Source organism: Ursus americanus, chromosome X (genome assembly GCF_024610735.1).
Source record: "Ursus americanus isolate L20-20 chromosome X, mUrsAme1.1.p, whole genome shotgun sequence".
In the NCBI taxonomy this organism is placed as follows: domain Eukaryota; kingdom Metazoa; phylum Chordata; class Mammalia; order Carnivora; family Ursidae; genus Ursus; species Ursus americanus.
In genome coordinates, this window is record NC_142164.1 from 31561682 (window position 1) to 31585258 (window position 23577).

The following is a 23577-nucleotide window of genomic DNA, read 5'->3' on the forward strand; positions in this document are numbered from 1 at the left end:
AGACACTAGTCTGCTATTTTCCCGGTGTTGGCCTCGCTGAAAGAAATCCTTTCTTATTTCACCACCACCCATTTCTCTGCCTTCATATCTTGTCAGTGGCCAGTGGCCAAACCTGGTCTGTTTGGGACCCCCAGAGCCAGGTGCTCTTGCTCCCCTGTGCCCCAGTTACACTATCGTTCTGGAGAAGTAGAGATGAGAGGAATAAAGCCCAAAGTTAGTTGAGGTATATTGTGGTGGCTAAATGTGGTACCTTGGGGTGCCTGGGTGGCTCAGTCAATTAAGTGTTTGCCTTCAGCTCAGGTCATGGTCCCGGAGTCTTGGGATGGGAGTCTTGGGATCGAGCCCCGCTTTGGGCTCTCTGCTCAGTGGGGAGTCTGCTTCTCCCTTTCCCTCTGCCCCTCCCCCTGCTTGTGCACTCTCTCTGTGTGTCAAATAAATAAATAAAATATTAAAAATAAATAATAATGGGGCATCTCTCCTGATGGGATGGGGGCCCCCGAATGTGGGGTGACGATCGGGTGGAGGCCAGTGGTGCAGGCGGGAAAAGAATTCACCTGAGGCAGAACAAAAGAGATAGAAGTTTATGGAATACACGGCCAGTGAGCGGGAGCAGAACAGTGGAGGAGAGGCTGTCTGCTAGGAGGCAGTGGGTGGGGGCTGTTTTTAAAGGGGGAGGATGAGGAGGTATGGCCACGAATGGAATTATCCCTTTTTTGGTAACCGTGCCTTGGTCAGTTAGGGCCTATGGATATTTTGAGGTGGGTCACCGCCTGGGCCAGTCTGGATTCAGCCAGGGGGTCGCCGGGGGCATCTTTCTCCATTCCAGCGCTCCAGCCTGTTGCCTAAGAGTGTCCTCTGCATGTACAGTTTTTTTTTTTAAAGATTTTATTTATTTATTATTAGAGAGAGAGAGACAGCCAGAGAGAGAGGGAACACAAGCAGGGGGAGTGGGAGAGGAAGAAGCAGGCCCATAGCAGAGGAGACTGATGTGGGGCTCGATCCCATAACGCCGGGATCACTCCCTGAGCCAAAGGCAGACGCCTAACGACTGCGCCACCCAGGCGCCCCAAGACATACCTCATTCTTAGATCAAAACTTTTCTCTTAAAAATCTCATTTTTGTCATAACAGCTGGATGTGACAAGACAACATCCAGCAGAGTCGTGAAATTAATGATACAAGGAGGCCATTGGACTAAGGTGGCTCTGATGGCACCAAAACAAAATCTAAGCCTGTAAATGCCTCCAAGTTAGAAACACTGAAATCTAAAGAGAACCAATCACAGAGAGTCAACGTGGTCTGAAGCTACAGCCAATAAGTATTGTTTTTTTTACTTTGTCTCTGCCTTTTCTCTCTCTCTCTCTCTTTTTAAGATTTTATTTATTCATTTGACAGAGAGACAGCCAGTGAGAGAGGGAACACAAGCAGGGGGAGTGGGAGAGGAAGAAGCAGGCTCCCAGTGGAGCAAGGAGCCTGATGTGGGGCTCCATTCCAGGACCCCAGGATCATGCCCTGAGCCAAAGGCAGACGCTTAACGACTGAGCCACCCAGGCGCCCCATCTGCCTTTTCTCTTTAAAAAAAAAAATGTCCCCAGTGCCCTTCAGTGGAGTATTTCTAACCACTGCTTGTTTGGTACTGCCTGATTCAACCTGATGTTTGCTCATATAAATTCTTAAAATTTGGGGGCACCTGGGTGGCTCAGTCTTTGGGCGTCTGCCTTCGGCTCAGGGCGTGATCCTGGCGTTATGGGATCGAGCCCCACATCGGGCTCCTCCACTATGAGCCTGCTTCTTCCTCTCCCACTCCCCCTGCTTGTGTTCCCTCTCTCGCTGGCTGCCTCTCTCTGTGTCAAATAAATAAATAAAATCTTTTAAAAAAAATTCTTAAAATTTGAATATGCCTCAGTTTATCTTTGATCAGGTTCCATGACTTAGCCTCCAACTTCTATCGAGAAGGGAACAAGATGAAAAAGGCTTTAAACTGCAGCATAAGGAGTTGGTGTGAGGAAAAAACTCAAAGTATTGCAGCTGTAGTGAAAATCTTCCTTGGATACTTTTATTTATTTATTTTTTTAATAGTAAAACTCCCTATGTGTGAAACAGCTGTGAATAAAGTGATAACAAGGAAAGGGTCTCAAGAAAGGTCCTTCCTGGCCATGACTATAACTGGTTCTAGAAAAAGTAAATTAAACGTTCTCCAGAAGTCAGCCTTACTGTGGAATCGGGCAACAGGCAATTGGAAATGTTTGATGCGTGCTCCATGGGTGTGAGCGGCTCCCACCGAGGTCCAAAGCAACCTGAGCACTAGAAAGCTCTGGATTTGTCTCCAGAGCATTAGCATTTTTATTGCTTTATGATCCATCCACATCCATATCAACGTGATTTACTCCCTTGGTATGTGCAATATAATACTGAAGAATTAGTGCTGGAACAGCCTCCGGGGTCAATTAACCCAAACCTAGAATTCGAAGCAGTAGAGATTAGTTTTTGCAATGTCTCTGTTCTGCAAAATCTAGCAATGAAGGTGAGTCCACCACTTTTCTAAATACCCTGTTTTCAATTCTTTAACTATCACTGAGTCTAGTCTCCTCATGTATATAAAAATCACTTAGGGACGACTATGAGTATTTATATTATAGAAGACCAGAATATGCCACCCCCAAATATGACTATAGGAGACCAGAATATGCCACCCTAATTATGTTTCTTTGGCACAAGGATTATTTTTAGCTGCTTATTCTGAGAAACGGGCAGATATGAGAGAAGCTCTGAAAATAGAGTAGAATTTACCCTTTTGCGAAGGAAATTTACATTTATAAAGGGAATCTCCATTTGTAAGGGTGTCTCTCTCTCTCTCTCTGTACCAGGAAGAGAAGAATGACTCTAAATCACAAGAGACTCTTATCAATGGAGAAGGCCCTACTTAACTCTGCCTAACAAACCTTACCCTTGTTTACCTAGCTTTTCTGGCTCACCTTCCCCAAACCAGCCTTCCCCACATCCTTCTTCTGTTTTAGCTGAAGACTTCTTTCCCCAGAAGCAAATTGCTTTATTACTTACAATACAGCAAACAGAATGTGGCCATCAACGGATGCCTCAGTCCCTTAGCCCCATGTTCTCCAGGGGTGATGGAGAGGTCCCTGATGAATGCGCATACAGGCATCCATGTTGCTGGAATCCAGGTGGCTGAGCCAGAATTATCTTTGAATCTCCTAGCATTCCTTTTGGCCAGGCTACCACCCAGAGGGTGTATCAATGAGGCCTACCTGAGGTTATTGGTAGGAGAAAAAGACACATAATGCCAGGGACGAATCCTGAATTTTGCAAATAGTTTTTATATTTTCTCTCCCCTTTTTCCTCTGATTCTAACCCAGGAGGAAGCCAACAGATCAACCCATTCTGGAATGGCCACTGAAGGAGAGCAGAATTTACCACCCTAAAACATGTCACTTTGGCATGGGGATTCTTGGAGCTAAAGCCAATCAAAACCCACCAGATTCAGGAAAAGCTTTTTACCTCTCCCCAACTGCCTAAATTTACATTGGAAAGGGGGGTGCTATATCAGGAAGAGAGATATTACTAGAGATATCTTTTTACTTGAGAAACTTACCTGCATAACAGGGCAACCTTTGCTTTCCAGACATCTGTTCTTACCTTCTTGCTAATGGCCTTCCTTCCCTTTGTGTCCCCGTACCCCTACTTGTTTCCGTAGCTCAGGGTGTTATAGAAACCTCAATTGCCTGACTGCCTTATGGTCTCGTATTTTTATGGGTCTACCATAATTTGTTTTTTCTCCTGTTAATCTGTTTTGTATCAATATAATTACCAGACCAAAGAACCTAGAAGAGAGGAAGGGAAACCTTTTCTGCCCCTACACCACATTCTGCAAACAAATAGTCTTATTGAAAGGTATGGACCAGGAAGAGATAAGATAGGCCGGGTCAGAAATAATCTTTAGATGATTTTTAAAAAATACATTCCACTTCTCAATGATGCCATCAGCCTGAAGATGTTAATGGACATGAATGTCCATCAAATACCATAATCACCAGCCCATTTTGGGGTGACTTTTATGACAAGAAGCAAACTATTGTCAGACCGTAGATGGTTTGGAAAGTGGAACATGGTACTGTTTTGATTTAAGGGTCACAAATGGGTGACCAAAGTTATCTGATTGGACTAAAACAGCAAAACCATGACCAGAAACAGTGTTGACAGTAATGAAGTACCACAGATAGCCTTAAAAAAGGAATCAAGATTCCATTTAGTCAATTTGCCAAAAGAAGGAAGGAGCAATGACTCTTGCAACATGTCCTCCTGCTGTGAGTCTAATGGGTCAACTTTTGGCAAGTCACAAGTTTGGCATGAAGTGATAACTTTTACACCAGAAACACGTAGTCCTTTAATTTATGCCCAGTCTACAAAAGTGAGATTGTTGCCACGTTCAGTACAATGATAAATTTAGCTAGTGATGACGGACATCTGAGCAGTCTTGATCAGCAGCTTGATTCCCTTTGGTCTCATCAGAGAATAGCCCCTTTCTATAGACATTTACATTAGTGACTCAGTCTGTCTGATTGCCAGCTGAAATTTGTTTCCACGGTTTATGGCTCCAAAGAGGGGTATATTTTCATCCGCCAGTCTGTAGTCTTCTAAGTGGTAGACCAGATACTTGGGATATTGGCAGCAGCCCAAAATGTTAAAAAAGATTCATTAAGGGACATATTGGCCAGAGCTGTTAAGACTACTTTGAGTTCTGTCCACTGAGTGGAGTAACCACATCCACTTTTGTTTGCAAGTAGCTGGAGCTAAGACTGAACATCAGTAGCACCTCGATGGACACCATGATGTTTTAATTTAGTTGAGCCCTCAGTAAATCAAGCCTAGAAATTTAGGAGAACAGCTGTGAATCAAGAACCCCATTGAGCTAGCAGTATTGCTTCATGAAGGCAGTGGAATTGAGGATAATAATCCCTCCAAGGGTGAAGCTGACTTTTTTTAAATTTTATTTATTTATTTGGCAGAGAGAGAGGCTTTTTTTGTTATAAAGGCAAGTCTATCTGTGCTCTTGACTATGTCATTTCCCTTCAGCTACTGAGGCCTGTTGGGTTCTTAACTTGTTAATGAGCCTGCACATATTTTAATGTGTTTATTGGCTAATTCTGTTTATATTCTTTTTTTTAAGATTTTATTTATTTATTTGACAGAGAGATAGCCAGCGAGAGAGGGAACACAAGCAGGGGGAGTGGGAGAGGAAGAAGCAGGCTCGCAGCAGAGCAGGGAGCCCAATGCGGGGCTCGATCCCAGGACCCCGGGATCACGCCCTGAGCCGAAGGCAGACGCTTAATAACTGAGCCACCCAGGCGCCCCAAATTCTATTTATATTCTGTGATTTGTTTGTTTGCATTATTTGCCCACCTTTCTATTCAGTTGTTCATACGTGTATTGATTTTTTGAAGTTCTTTTTACGTTTTCCGGCAAAGATGATACGTAAGCCCAAATTTTAAGCCACCTCCTTTTCCTGGCTGTCTCCCATGTATATATGAGATATATGTGTTAATAAACTTTTTTTCTCTAGTTGCTCTGTCTCGTGTTATAGGATTCCCATCTAAGAATTTAGAAAAGTATAAGAAAAATTATTTTTTTTCCTCCCTTACAATATACATAGCAGTGTCATCAGGGACTAATTGTCTCTGTGTTTCTCTAAGATTCTCAGGAGAAGCTGTGACCTACACAAAGATTATTACCTTTGGTTGTGAAGCTCAGGTAAGCACCCTCCACCTTACATAGAAGATAAAACATTTTAATCAGAAAAAAAGGGCTTATAGCCCAGTTTTAGTTTGTGTGTGAATGTGTGTATGCTAATGACCTACAATAGGGGCTATTGACTGTGGAAATAAACACAGGTGTTTTAATCAGGCTGAGAAGAAAGAAGTCAAGGTAATAAAGGAACAGTACAGTTTTTATAAGTCCTGGAGGACCAGAGGACCTAAAATGTAGAGAGACAGGGATTGGAGGCTAGAAGACAGTCTCTAACATCCCAGCCCTTTGATCATTTATTACCTAGGGTGACATGCACTTTTCCAAAGCTAATACTGTCCTGTCATAGGCACTTGGTATTTCTGAGGAGAGCTCTTTCTGCAAAGTTGAAGAGACAAAGTCTCTCAAAGAAAGATGAATCATAATTAGATTGGTCAATTAGGAGAGTCCCAGCATCACAGACTTAGAAAGGGAACTAAGAAATTCAACCAGACTTCTCATCCAAGGAAGCACTCCTTTTACAACATCTGGACCGGGTGAGCATTCAGGTTCTGCTTGAATACTTTGAGTGACTGGAAGTTCTTTGGAGAAGGAAAATGTAATTGTCTTCCTTTCGTTGAGCTGAAATTTGCCTCCCATAACTCCTATGCATTGACTTTACTTCCACCCACAGACACTGTAAGATACGTAATTGAACCCAAGTCCATCTGCCCCGTGTGCAGCAAAGCTAATCATGGAGACATCAGATATGCAGCAAGAAAAGGGTTTCTGTGAGCGGCAGCCAAAGGAGAAGATGGGAGGACAAGCCTCAACTATGCCTCCCTGACGGGGGAGAGAACAAGTTTTTTATAACCATAGGGGTTGAGATTACATAGACATTGATGAAAAGCATGGGAAAACTTATGATTATTCATGAGGAAAAATGGAGCATGCACACTGAGCAAACATACATGTAACATATATTCCATGTTCACTTTGGGGTGAAGACTTAACAACAGAATGAGGAAAAATTCAGCCCCTGACTTTAGGAGGTTATTTTAGGACAAGGAGAAGAGGCTATGGGCATATTCTGAGAGCTGTTATAAACTGGATGGAGTCTTGCCCTTGTTATCTTGAGTAAGGAATGCAAGACCTTGCTTATTCATAGGGTGGAACCCTATCAGCTGACCTTGAATCCAGGCTTCTATAGAGACAGCTAGTGAGTTTGTTAGTGGGTCTGAAAAGACACAGTAGCTGGAGGCGCCTGGGTGGCTCAGTCGTTAAGCATCTGCCCTCGGCTCAGAGCATGATCCCGGAGCCCTGGGATTAAGCCCCATACCGGGCTCCTCCGCTGGGAGCCTGCTTCTTCCTCTCCCACGCCCCCTGCTTGTGTTCCCTCTCCCGCTGGCTCTCTCTGTCAAATAAATAAATAAATAAAATCTTTAAAAAAAAAAAGGCAATAGCTGGGGCACCTGGGTGGCTCAGTTGCTTAAGCAGTCAACTCTTGATTTTGGCTCAGGTCATGATCTCAGGGTCCTGGGACAGAGCCCCTCATTAGGCTCCACGCTAAGCAGGGAGTCTGCTCAAGGATTCTCTCTCTCCTTCTGCCCCTGCCCCGGCCCTCTCAGATAAATAAATAAATCTTAAAAAAAAAAGACACAATACCTGATTGGAGGAAATAGTTCTCTGAAAATCAAGCTTTAAATTTTCTGCTAGTTTCTGCCTCATTAACTCTGTGGGGCACAGTTTCAATTTCCCCTGAGTTATGATCATTCCTCAATCTTGAGGAATAGGGATGATGACTGCTGTGGCTACTTCCTTATCTCCTCAGGTAAGGTAGATTTGGGGTAAAGAACAGTTCTTATAAATCTTAGCTGTAAGCAAAATTCCTTCGATGATTAATCTCCCTACCTGCAAGGCTAAACAGAAGTTTCTAATCTATAGGTCACAGCAGCAAGGGAAATAGAGGCAATATACAGTTTTTCCCTGTTACAGATATACATATAATCCCACTTTAATATGACAGTTCTTCAAATATTTGTAGATAGTCCTATTTACTTTAGGAAGAGATCACATAAGAGTTAGGTTTAGAATCTGTGTAAAACACCGCAACATGCATATAGAGAGCTGGATATTGCTCTACATGTATTTTGATGTGTGTAGACTCCACAGTAGACTGATAGACTTCTATTAATGTGACCTAAAATCCCACCCCCCCCATCCTGCCAAAGGCCGACACTTAACCAACCGACCAAGCTATTATTTTAAAGAGACTCAGAATCTTTTATAACTGTAGATGGGAAGAGAAGAGCACTAGACAGGTCTCTCTCATCCTTTTTCTTTCTCTTTCAAGAAAAAGGAACTGAGATTTAGAATTACGTGTGCCAAAATAATATTACTGATAAGGGCCAATTCACAAACTACCTAGACTATCTCTGTCATTCAGGAAAACCTAATAGTTTAGCCTGTTTTCTCTCCAGGGCTGATTCTGTCTAATGACGGGCATATGACTTTTATAACCAATACCATACATTTGTCTAAGGTTTTGCTAGTTTCTGATATTTGTCTTGAGCAATTCTAGCAAAATAGCTGCCTTTACCTTTTCTTATATCCTCTTATTGAGCAAGTATGGCTAGAAGTTTGTGACATGGCAGACAGTGTTGACATTTTAAGAAAATGTTTCCTTTCAACCAAATATTTCCATAGAGTTTCCTGCCTCCATTTTTTAAAAGTAAACTCTCTGCCCAACATGGGGCTCGAAATCACCACCCTGAGATCAAGAGTCACATGCTGTACTGACTGAAAGCCAGGTGTCCTTCCTGCCTCCACTCTTACCCCCTTGATATGTGTTTGTGCAGGGAAGAAAAATTTTTTCTATTGTTTGAGGTTCTTCTGGCTGGTCTAAAAAATAAATCGACATGAGAGAGATCAACAGAAAAAAAATCAAATTTAATTACTTAACTACAGGGAATCCACATAAACATGAATGATTCCAAAGATAGGAAAAAAGAAGTGTGTCACCCTGAACTAAGAAGAAGGGGTTAGGAGTCTGGAACTTGAAAGGGAAGGAAAGCAAGTCACAGGAAGATGAAAAATAATAAATGCTTGGTAAACAAATGATTGCTGGGCCACACAGAAATGATGAAACACAGAGAGGAATTTTAACAAACAGACTTTGTTAAATTCCTGTCTGCCATCCCTAGTTCATGTTATAATGTAGTTATCGACAGTGATTGCTCTCTTTCTGGAGCAAGTCTTCCATCTAAATTCTCTGAGGCAGTTAGCGGGGGAGATCGAAGTTTCTTCCTGAGTCTTTTGGGCCTTAATTTTTTCAGTTTGAAATAATCTGCATGCCAAAGTGGCACATCTTGGGGCAACTCATCCTCAGCAGAACCACATATACTTTAACAGATAAATTTTATAAATAGTAAACACATATGAATATAACTAAACAATTTAAAAAATCATAAATTACAGATGTAGATTGTAAGAGTGAAATGATGAAATTTTCTTTGAAGATCTTTCTGTCCTTAGGATATCTTGTGAAAGTTGAAATGTCTGAAGAGGAGGTTCACCCTTTTGATTTTATAATTCAATTCACATATCTTCTGCCCCTTGGGAATATAAGTAAGTGTCTCAGGAGATATACAAGCAACACCACGGAGCATCTACGCGTCTCTCAAGGAGATAAGAGAAGTCTTCATTGTTCTTTCTTCTATTTTAAGTTATGTGTTTATTTGAAATTCTGTCCAGATTTTGTAAGTCTGTCCAGACTGTTGTGCCATCTTGTAGACATGTGAATGTGATCATGCTTATGCAATATTACATTGTGTTAAATTTCTCCTTTCTCTATTCATACAGAGGGGTCTATTGCTGGCAGGATTTTTTAAATTTCCTTACAGGTTGTAACTAGAATATCTAATCCCTCCTTTCTAGAGCATCAGTAAAGGATTTTGTTATTTTGACTATAGTAGTCCTGAATCTCATTACTCCTACATCACCTCCTTATTTCATGCTTTTGGTTCTACGGCCATGAGGGAGGAAGAATAATTTTCCTTCTACTCTTTTAGGTTCTTGGCTGAGGAACTCTCCTCCCCTATTGATAGGAGAAAAGCAAATGGAAGATTAAAATCCTGTATACCTCCTGTATACATGGCAGATACCCAGGAAAATAGAATAACTTCCTAAAATGGTCCAAGCCACCACCTTGAATCTACCTCCAGCTAAAGACCAAGGAAGATGATAAGGGTGGGGACCCAGTTATGGGAAGTTACCAGGAAAAGCACAGTAAAGGAGGATATGGTTGTTGTGCAGATTTAAGTTGTTGCCTTCTCCATTGATAAGCATTTCTAGAGATTTAGTCATCCTTCTCTTCTCGGTACAGAGAGGGACACACACTGACAATTGCAGATTTCCTTTATAAATAGAGATTTCTCAGTCAACCAAGAAGATTTCTCAAAGAAGAAATCAAAACCTGTCTTATCACTATCCCCACTTTTATTCAACATAGCACTGGAAGTCCTAGCTACAGCAATCAGACAACATAAAGAAATAAAAGGCATCCAAATTGGTAAGGTAGAAGTAAAACTCTCACTATTTGCGGATAACGTGATACTATACAATGAAAACCCCAAAGACTCCACGAAAAACTACTAGAACTGATACATGAACTCAGTAAAATCACAGGATACAAAATCCATGCACAGAAATCGGTTGCATTCCTATACAATAATAATGAAGCAGCAGAAAGTGAAATTAAGAAAATAATTTCATTTACAGTTGCACCAAAAACAAAATATTCAGCTCTCTGAGGAAGACATGGTCACAGCTATAGCAGAGCTCTGGTCACCCCACTCTTGCTCTTCACTCACTGCTGTTTGCTGTCACTGAGGAACAAGTCGGTCAGGAAGCTATGCCACAGCCATGGCTTTTGAAGACACTGGGAAGACACCCAGGGAACCAGAGATGGCGACTCACAGAATTAAAATTACTCTAACCAGCTGCAACAGAAAATCTTTGGAGAAGGTGGGTGCTGACTCGATCAGAGGTGCAAAGGAAAGGAATCTCAAAGTGAAAGAACCAGTTTGGATGCCTACGGAGACTCTGAGAATCACTACAAAAAACCAAAACAAAACAAAACAAAAAACCTCCTTGTGGTGAAGTTTCTAAGACTTGGGATCATTTTTCAGATGAGAATCCACAAGTGACTCATTGATTTGCACATTCCTTCTGAGATTGTTAAGCAGATTACTTCCATCAGTATTGAGCCAGGAGTCAAGATTGAAGTCACCATTGCAGATGCTTAAATCAAACTTTCTAGTAAATTGATTATCAGTTGTTAAAATAAATAAATAAATAAATAAATAAATAAATAAATAAATAAATAAATAAATAAAATATTCAGGAATAAACTTGACCAAGGAGGTGGAAGACCTGTACTCTAAAAGCTATAAAACACTGACGAAAGAAATTCAAGACAACACGACGAAATGGAAAGACATTCCATGCTCATGGATTGGAAGAAAAAATATTATTAAAATATCGGACAGAATATTATTGAGCCATAAAAAAGAATGAAATCTTGCTATTTGCAGCAACATGGATAGGCCTAGAAAGTATAACGCTAAGTGAAACAAGTCCGTGAGAGAAAGACAAATACCATATAATTTCACTCTTATGTGGAATTTAAGAAACAAACAAAAAAAATGAGCAACGAGAAAAAGAGAAACAAAGAAACAGACTCTTAGCTGTAGGGAACAAATTGATGGTTACCGGAGGGGAGGTGGGTTGGGGGATGGGGGAAGTAGGGGCTGGGGGTAAAGAGTATATTTATCATGATGAAAAAATTTTTTAAAAAAATGGTTAAGATGATAAAATCGAAAAAAAAAACTGAAATTGCAAAAAAATTAAAAATATATAAATTTGTCTTATAAAAGGGTAACTTCTACCAGGTTTTCAGAGCTTTTCCTATGTCTTCCTATGTTTCCTAAAAATAACCTAAAATAATCCTATGTCAAAGAGGTGTATTTTCGGGAAGCAAATTCTGCTCCCCTTCGGGCCCCAATTCCCTCAATTGTATACCGATCTGATAATACTGTGTTAATGGTGAAGTATTTGCAAAGCATCTGTCCCTAAACTCACTCCGCACCCGTGTATACATGGACACACAAAGACTGTTAACTTAAAACAGCTAAACTGTCATCAATTCCTATTTGCAAGAGAACATTTCCAAAAGTAGTAATACTATGCATTGAAGCTTTCAGGTGGATTACCAAAGTAATAGATTCATTTCTCTCTGTGGTTTTTAGGGCTTTGAAAATTACTGTTTGAAGCTGAACTTTCCTGGCACTCAGATACTGAAAGCCACTGATTTACGTGGGCGCTAAGATGGTAATAAGGGGAAAATGCTTTAGCAATCTTTCCTTATGTGTCACTGATTAAAACAAAATAGCATTTTCAAAAAGTGAATATAGTATCCAGGTACAATTACATTTACTTACCCTTATCCTGACCCTATAGTTCCTTCAGTTGTTTACTCAGTTTTGGGGTTAAAAAAAATGCTTTGGTGCCATGGATCAATGTCTACAAGCACGGAGTCCATTTTTTCCAATGAAGAGTGTAACATAATGAGCCGTGATAGACAAAAAAGCAATTTAATTCCAGCATAATTATTGTTAATGGAATTAAGAAGTGTTCACTGTGTTAGAATATAAAAATGAAATTTTATTTTCCAAGCTCAAGCTGAATCATTTTATGGGATTTACATGGTATCTAGATAAGTAGCCAAACAGGAATTTCCAGAACTTCAATCTCTTTATATTAAAAGTGATGAAGTGCCAGTTTCCTGCTCTGGACGTTCCTGCCCTGGATAAGGCCAATAATAAAACGCACGTCTGATGAATAGACAAAATTCTTTGCCTCTCCCATGTCTACTTAGTAAGGAAATGAGGTGTGATGTCGAATGACTCCCTAAATCCCACATTTCCACCAGTTTGAAACTTGCCACCTCAAACTTTTGTGACTTTTAGCAACACGCAGGACAGCTGGTTATCTGGATAAAAAGGTGAATGGTATAGTAGTTTCAAGCAATTAAGAATGTTTGGCTACATTAGCATGGATTTTATTTAATGGAAAAGGTCTGGAATCGTAACGCTTAAATCAAAGGTGTGCTCAATTAATTAAACGAGGAGTCCATTAGACTGAGGTGGTTTTAGTGCCAGGACAGCCTACTTAAGCAAACCAAAATCGAATGCCTCAGAGTTACAAGGTCAACATGCTAAGGACAACCAGTCACAAACAGCTAACTAGTCTTCAAGCTACAGCCGATCAAGTAACTTCCTGTTTTGCTTCCTTACTTTCCCTGCATAAGTCTTTCCCCTGGCTGCTGTCGGTGAGGGCTCCTCAAGCAGGCGTCCATCTTCTCAGTTCAAATGAAAACATGAACCCTGAAGGTCATATCGCCCCCAGGCACAGCTGGACTAGCCGAAGAACCTTGTAGATATGCAACCCCACTAGCTTAGAAGGAAAGATATTTTTCAGATTCCAAGTCTCCTGAGATGGCGGAGACCTTCTGGAGACCAGACAAGGTGGCACCCGAGCTCTTGCTTAGCGTGACCTCATGGGTCTCCAATCAGTGGTGTCCGCCTTCTCAGGAAACCGCTGCTGGCAGGACCTCCTGGGCCTCTAATCAACAACACCCATTTCCTCAAGAGCCCACTGCCCCCGATTCTGCCCTTAAAAGCCCCCACTTGCAGGGCACTGGGGAGTTTGGGACTTTGGATCGTTAGCACCCCATTGCCCTGGGTGGCACATCACACACCAAGAAATCGCCTTTCTTTCTTTACTGCAAAAGCTCAGTGTCAGTTTTTATTGGCTTGCTGTGCACCCGGGGGTGTGAACTCCTTGGTTCAGTCACTCTCCTAACCACCGATGGTTTGGCACGGCCCTATTTGAATGGATTTGTGCTCAAATAAACTCTTAAAAAAATCGAACATGCCTCAGTTTATCTTTTAACAGATGTGGGTATTTGGTGATGGGGGAGAGGATTGCTTCATTTTGATTAAACAGAAGGAAAGAGCCTCGTTTTAAAGGCATTTAAAATTTGCATCGCATCTTATCCAACACATTCTTGGGTATAAAAAGTTACTCTCTCCACTGAAGTTCCTAAGTAAATCGTTGGGATCCTGTTCTCCAGCATGGTAGCAATACAAGACATATTTATGTTCTAATGCCCGAAACAAAGAGTCGACGGTCGAACAAAGAGCTGATTCGTGTTGCTTTTCTGAGTTAAATATGGCCACTTTCTTTTTTTTCTCTGTTGAGCACAGACGCACACATAGTGGCTAGAGAAGCCTGCAAAGATATAAGCTTACTTTAGAAATACACAAATTGAAAGATTTACAATAAAATCTGTTCCAACCTTTTTCATTCTTCAGCTTTGTCCTTTTGTGATGTGTTATTTATAGCCAACGCTTCGGGGGGGAAAAATTTCAAGTCAACTCACAGTGTAGATTAAGCCCCTGAAAAATGGCGATGTGAGACGTATTCAATAGTGTTCTGTAAAAGAACTCATTTCACCACCATAACGTTGAAACACTGATATTCGGCAAAGCGATTCCATAGATTTATAGCTTCATCATCTGCTTTGCTGATTGCTAGTCTCTCAAGGACAAATGGGCTCTGAGATACAATTGTAAATATCCAGGATAAAGCAATGTTATGTCTACTCTGAACGGTTATGCCATCATTAGGAAAAGTTGCTAAATAAACTTAATTGAGCATTTAGAGAGCTATATAAAACATTTCTTTTTATTTCTTCCCTAGAGGACCGTGCTGGATTTTTGTTTCAAAACATCATCCACTCTTTCATTGGCCACCTCTCCTTCTGATATGTTAATTGCCTGGGTAGTGTTTGGGGAGGTGTTTCACTCCTCTATTTTCACAGAGGAGTGAAACACCACTTCTCCAAAGCCACCCAGGTTTTTCTTTTCCTTTTCTCCTCCTCCTCCTCCCCCTCCTCCTCCTCCCCCTCCTCCTCCTCCCCCTCCTCCTCCACCCCTCCTCCTCCTCCCCCTCCTCCTCCACCCCTCCTCCTCCTCCCCCTCCTCCTTCACCCCTCCTCCTCCTCCCCCTCCTCCTCCACCCCTCCTCCTCCTCCTCCTCCTCCCCCTCCTCCTCCACCCCTCCTCCTCCTCCCCCTCCTCCTCCTCCTCCTCTCCCTTCTCCTCCTCCCCCCTCCTCCTCCTTCTTCTTCTTCTTCTTCTTCTTCTTCTTCTTCTTCTTCTTCTTCTTCTTCTTCTTCTTCTAATACTGGAGGAATTTGACAATGACTAAGCTGTTCAGGTGTGAGATGAAGGACAGTCAGAGTTTAAAGAAACACAAGAAACTTCAGAGAGAAAAATCTGTTTGGAAAATAAGACATGATTCTGCTAAATCCTTAGGGTAGGAAAAATAGCCTAGAAATGAGCGTGAGCAATGATTAAACACTAAAACTGGTTCCTTTCAATCACCTCTTGACATTTATGTGGTATCATAACACCTCTGGTAACTCTTCTCGGGTTTATGAAAACAATAATAGAACCACTGAAATTACTCAGCGATTTATTCGAAAAGCAATAGACAAGTCCATTGGATAGGAAGCATTTTTTTTTTTTTTTTAGTTACTAAAGCAGAGAAATTTAGCTGTAAGGATGCCTGTTAGGAAAGCACTGCATATATTCATAGCAGCATTGAGGGCTTGATGGATATTTAAGCTCTTCCGAGTTTTTTTTGTTTTTGTTTTTTTTTTAACAAATACTAACAATGCCGCAAACAGCCTTGTGCGTGCATCTTTGGTCAACTGGGTAAGCATTGCTGTAAGATACATTTCTAGGCATGGGATAGCTGGGTTAAAGGGGGCATGCATGAAAAATATTGATAGATACTGTTAAATTGTTCACCAAAGAGGTCACATAGTGTATGAGTATGCTTGTAACTAGGAATCGTGAGTGGTTTAGTCAGCGTCAGTCTGATAGGGAAAAATGGTAGCTTGTTGCTGCTTTATTTTGCATTTCTTAACTAATGGGTGAAATGTATCCATTTCATATTCTTATTGCTCTTGAAAAATATATATTTTAAAAGATTTTTAAAGCATCTTGTAAAGGCAAGTTTTAAATAAAACTAAATATAACACAGAGTTCTTAATTTTCATCAATTTATTCTAAGCCTAATTTAATATGGAGCCACTGATTAGACCAATAAGAGCATTTCCGTGACTCACCTTGGCACGTCCCTAGTTTGGGGTTGAAGTCCTCCCTCCCAATGTTCAGACAGGCTTCATTTTAAAGGACCTCTGGCTACTTCTCTCTTGGAGGTAAGTTATGGATCCCATCTAATAATCTACTTTCATCTGTCAGTGATGGAAAGGACAGGAATGGGAAAGACAAAAATGACAATGTCATCGTAAACACCCCCACTAATAATAATAGTGGCTAGCATACAGAGCGCTAGCTGTGTCTGGCATTACTTGAAGTTCTTTGCCTGTAACATCTTACTTAATCCTTGTGACAATATAATTGACTATTGAAGAAACTCTGATTCAAAGAAGTTAAGCAGCCTGCCTAAATACTCATAACTAATATTTTTAAGACTCATAACTATTAAGTAGCAGATCCAGGACCAAAATCCAGAAGAAGAAGATAGTATTAAAAATATATAATCTAGAGGTCAATTACCTAAGATTTACTGGCTGTGTGACCTTAGTGAAGTTGCCTAACCTCCCTGTACTTCTGTTTCCTAATATGAATATTGGGATAATGGTAGTACTCACCTCATGGGATTGTTATTAAGATTAAATTAGTTGAGATATGTATAAGGTGTAGATTACCCATTTGTAAACATATACAATGTTTATGGTAAACATCATGGAGGTGTTAGTCATTATTATCCAGAACCCATGCCTCCCAAAGAAACATTCCGGGGCACTCATTAGCTTTTCTTACCCTCCATTCTAGGACTGCTTGAACTCTCTGTTACGGGCAAATGAATCTTCACTTAGCGTGTTCATATAAACTGTGTATCACTCTTGCCTCTGGCTCCAAAGATTTCTCCTCTCCTTTTATGTCCCAATCCTTGCTTCATTCTTTCTATCAAACTCCGTCTGTCTCTAAGTATACCCATAATCAGATAAGGTGCCAAGGAATCATTTGAACTTTCCTACGTGACACCACCCGTTTTCCCAATCATGCAGTCGCCGTGAAGGCAGAACCACTGATAGTACCAGTCAGCAGTGAATCAGAAGCACAGAATCGATTGACTGCAACCCAGTTAATATCCTGCTTAGAATTTAAGTTCTTCATCAGGACCTTTTAGGGAGGCAGTAAATACTTTCATTCTGGGAAGTAAAACCTGTATTATATCAGCAGCTGCCATCAGAATTCTTGGGAATAAAACTTCTTAGTAAAAATAACTTGCAAGGCCTTAAGAATGGAAGGTAATGGGGCACCTGGGGGGCTTAGTCGGTGAAGCGTCTGCCTTCGGCTCAGGTCATGACACCAGGGTCCTGGGATTGAGTCCCGCATCAGGCTTCTTGCTCAGTGGGAGTCTGCTTCTCTCTCTCCCTCTGCCTGCTGCTCTGCTTGTTCGTGCTCGCTCTCTCTCTCTCTCTCTCTGTCAAATAAATAAATAGAAAATCTTAAAAAAAAGAGGATGGAAGGTGAGTTACAGATAGAGCCAAGACGATGAAAGATAATGGCCAATGTCTTTCTATATGTTACAAAGAAATAAATGGTTTTGTTGTGGTTGTTCTTCCTTTCCTATTCTGAAAAGGAGAAGAAGGGAAGGGAAAAGAAGGAAAAAGTGAGGTGCCATCAAAATGTTGGAATATTGTGTACTATGGGGGGGGGGTGAATGACCAGATGAGAATCCTCAGTGGCAAAGTTGTCTGACATTTTTTCCTTAATTTTTAAAAAAGATTTATTTATTTTTATTTTTTTTTAAATTTTTTTTTAAAGATTTTATTTATTTAACAGAGATAGTGACAGCCAGCGAGAGAGGGAACACAAGCAGGGGGAATGGGAGAGGAAGAAGCAGGCTCATAGCGGAAGAGCCTGATGTGGGGCTCGAACCCAGAACACCGGGATCACGCCCTGAGCCGAAGGCAGACGCTTAACCGCTGTGCCACCCAGGCGCCCCAGATTTATTTATTTTTATTTGAGGGGAGGAGGGGCAGAGAAAGAGAGGGAGAGAATCCCAAGCAGACCCCCTGCTGAGCACAGAGCCCAGTGCGGGGCTCGACCTCACGACCCTGAGATCATGACCTGAGCCGAAATCAAGAGTCGGAGGCTTCACTGACTGGGCCACCCAGGCGCCCCACTTTTTCCGTACTTTTAAAAAGTTGAGATGATTATAGGCTCATGCGCAATTGGAAAAAGTAATACAGAGAGATCCCTTGTGTACTTTGCCCAATTTTCCCCGGTGATAAAGTCTGGAAGCTATAGGACAATATCACAACCAAGGTACTGGCATTGATCTTAGTCAGATTTCCCCAGTTTTATTTGTATTCATTTGTGTGCATGTGAAAGACTTTTTAAAAACAGGGTATCTAATATTCAATTTGAAAATAGTTTCATTAATTCAATGTAAACCTTCTTACTAAGTATCCACAGTTTTTTATGTTAATAGTTTTTTGTTTTGTCTGAGTTTTTCTGGTCGGAGTCAGAACAGTATAAAAGATGGACAGCACACATAAGAACGAGAGTTCTGAAGTAAAGGGAACCATGAGAATATATAGTACATAACATTCATAGAAATCTTTAGAAGGTATTTGAAGTTCCGTATGGTCTGGAACGGAGTTCGAGTGAATCTTACATAGCTGGAAGAACCCAGTTAATAGCGGGCTATGTATGTCATTGCAGGGTTCACCTTCGAAGAAGGTGGTTGTTTACGTGTTACAGTGTCAGGAACCCCATAGAGACTCTTCCCCTAAATCCCTAACCACAAGCCATACTGCTTGAAGAGCCACTGTTATGAACTTATTCATTTATATTCCTTTTTTTAAAGATTTTATTTATTCATTTGACAGAGAGACAGCCAGTGAGAGAGGGAACACAAGCAGGGGGAGTGGAAGAGGAAGAAGCAGGCTCCCAGTGGAACAGGGAGCCTGATGTGGGGCTTGATCCCAGGACCCTGGGATCACGCCCAGAGCCAAAGGCAGACGCTTAACGACAGAGCGACCCAGGCACCCTTCATATATATTCCTGAAGGCATTTATTCCTTTTTTTAAAAGATTTTATTTATTTATTTGACAGAGATAGAGACAGCCAGCGAGAGAGGGAACACAAGCAGGGGGAGTGGGAGAGGAAGAAGCAGGCTCATAGCGGAGGAGCCTGATGTGGGGCTCGATCCCATAACGCCAGGATCACGCCCTGAGCCGAAGGCAGATGCTTAACTGCTGTGCCACCCAGGCGCCCCTGAAGGCATTTATTCTTAAATAATCTCTATCAAGTACAAATACTTCTGGAAAGAGACCTTTGGTTAGGAGGGTATAGCGAGTTCATGTTTTAATTACCTCTCTGCTCCAAACACCAAGTTATGATTTATAAAATACACAAAGAGAAAAACAAAAAAGACGTAGCGGGAATAAAAAATGTCTGAAAAACAAACTGAGGGCCTCAGAGGGGAGGGGGGTGGGGGAATGGGATAGACCGGTGATGGGTAGTAAGGAGGGCACGTATTGCAAGGTGCACTGGGTGTTATACGCAACTAATGAATCATCGAAGTCTACATCAAAAAAAAATAAATAATATGGCTATCACTGAGAACCAGAAATAGGATAAAAGCATAAAATAATGGGTGCGCCTGAAGCCACCTCTAGGTTGTCTGCTCAGACGCCAGAAGTCCCGCTGTTATAAGGAAAAGAAACTAAAAGTAATTCTTGAGAGGTGTGCAGCCAGATCCAGGCTTGAGCCTAGGGGCTTAGAGGGATCTCACTCCTTTTATTATTCACTGAAATAAAAGGTGGCCTCAGCTTGACAGAGTTGAATGAAGAATTAAGGAATTTGAAATTATTTCTGAGAAAATCAACCCAGGACATGGCACTAAGGGACAGAGATTTCAAATTATATGAAGGATAAATTCAAGAGATACAGACAGCACAAGAGTTTCTAGTATTTGTCTCATCAAAGTCTGAGAAAGGGGAATGGGTGGAATGACAGACAAAACTCTTTGAGGATATAATGGTTGAGAATGTTCCAGAACTGCAGACCTAATTCCTCAAATTGAAAGCACACTCCGAATACCAAACAGACTAAATAAACATAAATTTATATCTAGGCACATCTTATAAGACTTCAGAACATCAAGGTTAAAGAGAGAATTTTAAAAGATACCACAAATAAAAAACCAGTGATATACCAAAACACTGAGCTGATTTCTCAGAAAGAATGAAAGACAAAAAGAGTCCACAGACAATGAAATAATACCTTCAAAGTACAGAGAGTGGGAGGATACTGTAATCCTGAAATTTTATACTCAATTAATTTCTCATGTATAAGCAAGGGCAAAACAAAGTCATTTTCAGATACATAAAGACCAAGAAAGGAATTATTGAAATATATATTTTGGAAAGAAGGAAAGTAAACATAGAGGGAAGGTGATAGTTCTGAAAACGGTGGTAAGTATAGAAATTAATTAAATACATTTGCAAATGTAATTTTCCAGTATCAAAAGGAATAATAATTACTTTTTTAAAGATTTTATTTTTTTATTTGACAGACAGAGGGAGAGAGCACAAGCAAGGGGAGTGGCAGGCAGAGGGAGAGGGAGAAGTAGGCTTCCTGCTGAGCAGGGAACCCGACCCAAGGCTCCGTCCCAGGACCCTGGGATCACGACCTGAGCCGAAGGCAGACGCTTAACCACCCAGGCGCTAAGCCACCCAGGCGCCAAAGGAATAATTACTTTTAAGGGTAAACCCATGGTTCTAAACTAGGTGTTGGTAAACTTTTTCAGTGAAGGCCAGATAAAAACTATCTTAGGTTCAAGAGTCATATGATTTCTCTTGCAGCTACTTAGCTCCGCCATTATAGAGCCAAAGCAGCCACAGACAACATGTAAATGAACGAACACGGCTATAAGCCAAAAGAACCTTATTCATAAAAATATGTGGCTGGTCAGCAGGCTGTCGTTTGCCAACTTCTCTAAATAATGAGGTCAGCATGTTATTATTAAAACATGCTAAGTTCCTTTTTATGGTTGGGAGAAGGATACAAAGATTGGGTACTTGTAGGCTTGTTTAGAACATCTTCGAAAAAAGAAATGCCTCGAGCTTTTATCAACTACTATTTGTGGGGCTGAGTTGAGAGCAAGGTCCTTTGGAAATAGAACACAAGGCAGAAGCCTGTCAGAGACTCTAGGAAAAAGGTGGGTACGGGGAAGGCATTTTATTTACACCATCATTTTAGCTAGGGCTGATTCTGGGGTTTTATTACAGTAGTGATTAAGCATAAGCTTTTTTTCGGGGCGCCTGGGTGGCTCAGTCAGTGAAGCGTCTGCCTTCGGCTCAGGTCATGATCCCAGGGTCCTGGGATCGAGCCCCATGTTGGGCTCTCTGCTCAGTGGGGAGTCTGCTTCTCCCTCTACCTCTGCCTGCCGTGCCCCAGCTTGTGCTCTCTTTCTCTCTCTGTCGAATAAATAAATAAATAATATTTTTTTTAAAAAAGCATAAGCTGTTTTCCACTAATTAACTGCCATTCATTTTTCAGGTTCAAGTCTTTCAGGTTCAAGTCTGGGTGAAGTGTTCTCCCTATATGCTCCCATAGCACCTTGATACTTATAATGTAGCACTTAACACATTCAATCCTATTTGCCAGTCCGTATTTGTTCCTCATAGCAAATGAGTTCTGTGAGGGGAGATATCATGTTTGTCTCATTCACTAGTGTACCTTTCACGCCAGGTCAGTGTCTGCCATCTGGTAGATTCTGCACAAATGGTTTTAAGTGAATGAATGAATGAATAATTCCTTCCGTTGAATTAAGGACACATAAGCATATGCCAAGAGAGATAACCTTTATTCCTGGGGTTACAGTAGCCCCTTGATCTTTCAAATTCATTTAGTCAACAAATAATAGATTAGCCGTCACTGCAGGCAAGGCGCCATTCTATGCGCTGACGATAGAGCAGTGAACAAAATGGACCAAGTCCCTGCCGCCCGTAGCTCATATCCTAATGGAGGTGGAAGGTAATAAAGATACAAAAAGGTTTGCTAGTGAAAAACCTTGATTATTGGCAAAAGAATTGCTCTTTGATGATTCAGGACTTCAGAGTTTCAGAGTTAACGTGTTGACATGTCAGCTTAACTCTTTGTCATCGAAAGCAAGATGTTCTAAACTATCCAGGTAATGGAGGCTACTTCTTAAATAGTAAAGTAGGGGGAAAGCATTGTAATGAACACTGGAAGAAGTAGGTTCTAGACTCAGGTTTTCCATTCACTTACTAGGTGACCTTACACAAACTATCCCCCCCACCCAACCTCAGTTCTTTCCATAAGAGAATTGGCTTCAATCAGTGTTTTCACAGCTTCAGTCATTTTCCTCTCAGCTCAGTGATTTTTGCCATATTTGTCTACTACCTCTGTTTTCGTTTACGTGACAACTTTCTTTAAAGTAAAACATAACTCTTGGGTAAGCTTTGTTTTTAGCAGGAAAGAATATTGCTGAAATCATGAGTGTGATGTACTAGTTACAGCATTTCTTAATGAAACTTGTTACATTCGTAACTACTAAAATGTCCTGTACCATCCAAAGGCATTCACATACAGGAGGTGGTATGTCTATTTCATTTAGAAACCTTGGACCAGATGATTTTCAAGTCCTCTTTGAGCTCTAAATATTATTGTTTTATGAGGTTCTGCTGTATGATCATTTTTTCTCTAAGGCTCCAGATATTTTTTTCTTTCAAGATGCAAAATACCTGCATTTAAATAACAAATATATAAGACAATGCTTTAATGTTTGAAGGCATAAAGCCTGTGCTTTGCTTGAACACCTCCCCCCCCCCTCATTAAACAGAACATTTGCCAGGGTAAATTTCTGGTTCTTCCTCAGACACATTTGTAAAGCTTGTTTTTTGCATGTTGTATCTTTTTCCATCCTTCTACTTCCAGCTTATCTGTGTCTTTAAAGTTAAAGTGTAACTTTGGAGATAGCATCAAGTTGGGGCTTGCTTCTTTAATTCAGTCTGGCAAATCTCTGCCTTTTATGCGGAGTGCTTAGCTAAATTTATATTTAAATTAATTATTGATGTGGTTGCTTTTAAGTCTACCATCATTTTCATTATTTTTCTGCGTGTCGGTTGCTCCCGAGCTTGCAATATACAACCTTGACTTACTAGATATATTTCTAAGTGAAAGCTACAAAGGCAGAATGTCATTTAACAAGCTGCAGAGCATAATGGAATTTTCACATCACATCCAACTTTCAAAAAAGCAAAACCCCAGGGCTACCTTTTGCCCACGCTATATTGTTTATAGAAAATAGATGTTTAGCACCACTTATATTTGCAAGCAAAGATAGGTAGTAGGGTTGCTTCTAGAAGGGCTGCAAGAAAGAAGCTGTATCAATCAGGATGGTTTAAGTTATGGTGCAGTAAAAAAAAAAAAAAAAAACACCCAAATTTCAGGGGCTTGAAACAATTAAGGTTTCACTCTTCCTCTTGCTACATGTTCCTCAAGGGTCAGTCTGGGGGTCTGTCCAATGTTGTCTTTTCTTAGGACGCAGGATGATGGAACAGCCACTCTCTGGAGCATTGCTTGTTGTCATGGCAGAGGGAGAGCGAGCTCTAATTGATACATTCATTAAGTGCTTG

At 41.0% G+C, this 23577-nt stretch overlaps 1 pseudogene; it reads left to right on the forward strand.

The window, feature by feature from the left end:
- The first annotated feature begins 10661 nt into the window (after positions 1-10661).
- LOC148106881 (small ribosomal subunit protein uS10 pseudogene) lies at positions 10662-11044 on the forward strand (annotated as a pseudogene).
- Positions 11045-23577: the final 12533 nt, after the last annotated feature.